We start from the raw sequence: 6,328 nt of genomic DNA, 5'->3' as shown, positions 1-6,328 counted from the left end.
GGCTTGAGGCCATGAAATCTGAGATGGGATCCATGTATGAGAACAAAGTGTGGACTTTGGTTGACTTGCCCGATGATCGGCAAGCCATTGAGAATAAATGGATCTTCAAGAAGAAGACTGACGCTGACGGTAATGTTACTGTCTATAAAGCTCGACTTGTTGCGAAAGGTTTTCGACAAGTTCAAGGGATTGACTACGATGAGACTTTCTCACCCGTAGGGATGCTTAAGTCTGTCCGAATCATGTTAGCAATTGCTGCATTTTATGATTATGAAATTTGGCAAATGGATGTCAAAACTGCATTCCTGAATGGATTTCTGGAAGAAGAGTTGTATATGATGCAACCAGAAGGTTTTGTCGATCCAAAGGGAGCTAACAAAGTGTGCAAGCTCCAGCGATCCATTTATAGACTGGTGCAAGCCTCTCGGAGTTGGAATAAACGTTTTGATAGTGTGATCAAAGCATATGGTTTTATACAGACTTTTGGAGAAGCCTGTATTTACAAGAAAGTGAGTGGGAGCTCTGTAGCATTTCTGATATTATATGTGGATGACATATTGCTAATTGGAAATGATATAGAATTTCTGGATAGCATAAAAGGATACTTGAATAAGAGTTTTTCAATGAAAGACCTCGGTGAAGCTGCTTACATATTAGGCATCAAGATCTATAGAGATAGATCAAGACACTTGATAGGACTTTCACAAAGCACATACCTTGACAAAGTTTTGAAGAAATTCAAAATGGATCAAGCAAGGAAAGGGTTCTTGCCTGTGTTACAAGGTGTGAAGTTGAGTCAGACTCAATGCCTGACCACTGCAGAAGATAGAGAGAAAATGAAAGATGTTCCCTATGCTTCAGCCATAGGCTCTATCATGTATGCAATGTTGTGTACCAGACCTGATGTGTGTCTTGCTATTAGCCTAGCAGGGAGGTACCAAAGTAATCCAGGAGTGGATCACTGGACAGCGGTCAAGAACATCCCGAAATACCTGAAAAGGACTAAGGATATGTTTCTCGTTTATGGAGGTGACAAAGAGCTAGTCGTAAATGGTTACGTCGATGCAAACTTTGGCACTGATCCGGACGATTCTAAATCGCAAACCGGATACGTGTTTACATTGAACGGTGGAGCTGTCAGTTGATGCAGTTCTAAACAAAGCGTCGTGGCGGGATCTACGTGTGAAGCGGAGTACATAGCTGCTTCGGAAGCAGCGAATGAAGGAGTCTGGATGAAGGAGTTCATATCCGATCTAGGTGTCATACCTAGTGCATCGGGTCCAATGAAAATCTTTTGTGACAATACTGGTGCAATTGCCTTGGCAAAGGAATCCAGATTTCACAAGAGGACCAAGCACATCAAGAGACGCTTCAATTCCATCCGGGACCAAGTCCAGGTGGTAGACATAGAGATTTGCAAGATACATACGGATCTGAATGTTGCAGACCCGTTGACTAAGCCTCTTCCACGAGCAAAACATGATCAGCACCAAAACTCCATGGGTGTTAGAATCATTACTGTGTAATCTAGATTATTGACTCTAGTGCAAGTCGGAGACTGAAGGAAATATGCCCTAGAGGCAATAATAAAGTTATTATTTATTTCCTCATATCATGATAAATGTTTATTATTCATGCTAGAATTGTATTAACCAGAAACATAATACATGTGTGAATACATAGACAAACATAGTGTCACTAGTATGCCTCTACTTGACTAGCTCGTTAATCAAAGATGGTTAAGTTTCCTAGCCATGGACATGAGTTGTCATTTGAATAACGAGATCACATCATTAGGAGAATGATGTGATTGACCTGACCCATTCCGTTAGCTTAGCACTTGATTGTTTAGTATGTTGTTATTGCTTTCTTCATGACTTATACATGTTCATATGACTATGAGATTATGCAACTCCCGTTTACCGGGGAACACTTTGTGTGCTACCAAACATCACAACGTAACTGGATGATTATAAAGGTGCTCTACAGTTGTCTCCGAAGGTAGTTGTTGAGTTGGCATATTTGGAGATTAGGATTTGTCACTCCGATTGTCGGAGAGGTATCTCTGGGCCCTCTCGGTAATGCACATCACTATAAGCCTTGCAAGCAATGTGACTAATGAATTAGTTGCGGGATAATGCATTACGGAACGAGTAAAGAGACTTGCCGGTAATGAGATTGAACTAGGTATTGAGATACCGACGATCGAATCTTGGGCAGCTAACATACCGATGACAAAGGGAACAACCTATGTTGTTATGCAGTTTGACCGATAAATATCTTCGTAGAATATGTAGGAGCCAATATGAGCATCCAGGTTCCGCTATTGGTTATTGATCGGAGACGTGTCTCGGTCATGTCTACATAGTTCTCAAACCCGTAGGGTCCGCACGCTTAAAGTTTGATGACGATCGGTATTATGAGTTTTTGTGTTTTGATGTACCGAAGGTAGTTCGGAGTCCCGTATATGATCACGGACATGATGAGGAGTCTCGAAATGGTCGAGACGTAAAGATCGATATATTGGACGACTATATTCGGACACCAGAAGTGTTCCGAGTGGTTTCGAATGAAACCGGAGTACCGGGGGGTTACTGGAACCCCCGAGGGGTTAATTGGGCCTTATGGGCCTTAGTGGGAGAAGAGGAGGGGCGGCCATGGCAGCCGCGCGCCCCCTCCCCCTCTAGTCCAAATTGGACAAGGAGGAGGGGGGCGGCGCCCCCCTTTTTCCTTCTCCTCCTCTCTCTCTCCCTTCCTTCCCTCTCCTACTCCAACAAGGAAAAGGAGGAGTCCTACTCCTGGTGGGAGTAGGACTCCCCTCTTGGCGCGCCCTCCTCCTGGCCAGCCGCCTCCCCCCTTGCTCCTTTATATACAGGGGCAGGGGGCACCCTAGAACACACAAGTTGATCTGTTGATCTATTCCAGTCGTGCCCCCCTCCACCATATTCCACCTCGGTCATATCGTAGCGGTGCTTAGGCGAAGCCCTGCGTCGGTAGCAACATCTTCACCGTCATCACGCCATCGTGCTGACGAAACTCTCCCGTGAAGCTCTGCTGGATCGGAGTTTGCGGGACGTCATCGAGCTGAACGTGTGCTGAACTCGGAGGTGCCATACGTTCGGTACTTGGATCGGTCGGATCGTGAAGATACGACTACATCAACCGCGTTGTGCTAACGCTTCCGCTTTCGGTCTACGAGGGTATGTGGAAAACACTCTCCCCTTTCATTGCTATGCATCACCACGATCTTTCATGTGCATAGGAATTTTTTTGAAATTAGTACGTTCCCCAACAATAGGTAGATATAGTGGACTCATGTGGCAAAACTGGTTTAAAGGTTTTTGGATGCACAAGTAGTGATCATACTTAGTGCAAAATGAAGGCTAGCAAAAGATTGAGAAGCGACCAACCAAGAAACGAGTAATCTCATAAGCGAGCATTAAGCATAATTAACACGGAATAATGCACCACAAGTAGGATATAATTTCATTGCAAAATTATTGACTTTCGTGCTTGCATAGGGAATCACAAACCTTAACACCAATATTCTTACTAAAGCATAATTACTCATCAACATGACTCACACATCACATCATCATATCTCAAAACTATTACTAAGAATCAAGTTTATTTTGTCCAATGATCTTCATGAAAGTTCTAATTATATCCTTCTTGGATATCTATCACTTTGGAACTAATTTTCATATGTTGCTTTTGATAAGCTCAAACAAATATAAGTGAAGATCATGAGCATAATATTTCTTTCTCTTAAATTAATTTAAGTGAAGCAAGAGATAATTTCTTGAAAATTTAACTAACACACAAATAAGTTTAAGTGAAGCAAAAGAGCATTACTTTACAAATACTAAAGTACAGCGTGCTCAAAAAGATATAAGTGAAGCACTAGAGCAAGTCCACAGCTCATAAAAATTTAAGTGAAGCATAGAGAGCAATTCTAACAAGTCATGCATAGTTTTGGCTCTCTCAAATAGGTGTGTCCAGCAAGGAATCAAGACTTAAAACACAAAATAAAACAAGCAATGACTCGTATCATACAAGACGCTCCAAGCAAAACACATAGTATGTGACGAATAAACATATAGCTTCAAGTAAAATACCGATGGTCGTTAGAAGAAAGAGGGGATGCCACTCGGGGCATCCCCAAGATTAGTTGCTTGCTCTATTTTGGATACTAGCTTGGGATGTCAGGGCATCCCCAAGCTTAGGCTCTTCTTACTCGTTATTCCTTCATCCATGGTAAGAGAACCCAAAACTTGAAAACTTCAATCACACAAAACTCAACAAAACCTCCGTGAGATCCGTTAGTAAAAGAAAACAAATCACTACTGTAAGTACTGTACCAAACCAATTCATATTTCACTTTTGCATTATATCTACTGTATTCCAACTTTTCTATGGCAAAAACTCATCAAAGAAAACCATAGAGCCATCAAAACAAGCACACAACACAAAGAAAACAGAATCTGTCAAAACAGAACAGTGTGTAGCAATCTGAATATTTCGAGAACTTCTGGAACTCCAAAAATTCTTACAAATTAGGAAGACCTGAACAATCTGTATATTAATCTACTGCAAAAAGAATTGTCATTTTAGCATGCTCTGGTAAAAATGAGAATTGTTTTCGTGAGAGCAAAAGTTTCCGTTTTTCAGCAAGATCAAACAACTATTACTCAAGAAGATCCCAAAGTCTTTACTTGGCACAAACAATAATTAAAACACAAAAAACACAATCATAATAGTAGCATAATTGTGCAAACACTCAAGAACAGAAAGCAAAAAGCAAAAATAAATTTTATTCATTGGGTTGCCTCCCAACAAGCGCTATAGTTTTATGCCCTTAGCTAGGCATAAAGCAATGATCTAAGTTTTGTCATCCTTCTTCTTAATTTTCTTAGAGGTACTTTCATCATGGAGTTTTGTAAACACAACATAAAACATATTATCCATAGAAACCTTAGCATTCCTAAGTTGGTTTTCATCATAACCCCTTTGATTTCCTGCAACAATCAAAGAGTGATGTTGGTTAACATTATTGAAAACTTGTTGGATTATATCTAAAACGGGGACTTCTTTTTTAAGATTCTCATCAAAGATTTTATTATCCCCAAGCAAATGCCTTAGTGCATAATTAGTATTGTAAAGAATTTCATCTTTCACGGTTCATACCATAAAAATCAAAGATTTCCCTAGCTTCCCGTATTATGTAGTCAAACACATTCATAAGAACAAGAGTGGCCAACTTTTTAGCTTAGGGTTCTTTATAACAGGGAGCTCAAAAAACAATCTTTGCAAACTAGGATGAGTATGGATAAATTTTCTTTCAAGTTTCAAAACTAGTGTTGAAATAGCATTTGCATAAGATCTAGTAGTTTTAAGTATAGGAGCATCATCAAGACTTAAATTTCCCACGCAAATGAAAAATTCTTGGATACGTTCTTTTCCCATAACATTCCCTTGCCCCAAGATAAAAGTGTTAGCATCCAGATTGCCCGTACATCCCATCTTAGGAGTTATGCCATCATCTGTTGATGCCATACCGAAATCACTCATGATTGCAAGCAAAGGATAGATCTGGCGAGAAAAAGGCGAACGACAAAGAGGGCGAATAAAACGACAGATTTTTGTGAAGTGAGCGAGAGGAAAACGAGAGGCAAATGGAAAATAATGTAAATTGCAAGGAGATGAGATTTGTGATTAGGAACCTGGTATATGTTGAAGATCCTCCCCGGCAACGGTGCCAGAAATTCCTTTTGATCCGGCTTGAAGCTAAGTCGATATTTCCCCAAGAGGAAGGGATGATGCAGCACAACGGCGGTAGGGTATTTCCCTCAGATGTGAAACCAAGGTTATCGAACCAGTAGGACAACCAAGCAACACAACGTAAACAACAGCTGCACACAAATAACAACTTCTATCAACCCGACGTGTAAAAGGGGTTGTCAATTCCTTTCGGGTAGCGGCGCCCCAAGATGGGCAAACCGACATGAATAAAATTGTAGTAGATTGATAGATCGAACGCCAAATAAAATAAATAAAAATAAATTGCAGCAAGGTATTTTTGTATTTTTGGTTTAATAGATCTAAAAATAAAAGCAAAGGAAAATAGATCGCAAAGGCAAATAATATGAGAAAGAGACCCGGGGGCCGTAGGTTTCACTAGTGGCTTCTCTCAAGAAAATAGCAAACGATGGGTGAACAAATTACTGTTGGGAAATTAATAGAAGTTCAAATAATCATGACGATATCCAGGCAATGATCATTACATAGGCATCACGTCCATGATTAGTAGACCGACTCCTGTCTGCAT

Source organism: Aegilops tauschii, chromosome 7 (assembly GCF_002575655.3).
Source record: "Aegilops tauschii subsp. strangulata cultivar AL8/78 chromosome 7, Aet v6.0, whole genome shotgun sequence".
NCBI classification, from domain to species: domain Eukaryota; kingdom Viridiplantae; phylum Streptophyta; class Magnoliopsida; order Poales; family Poaceae; genus Aegilops; species Aegilops tauschii.
Note: the sequence above shows the minus strand (reverse complement) of the source record.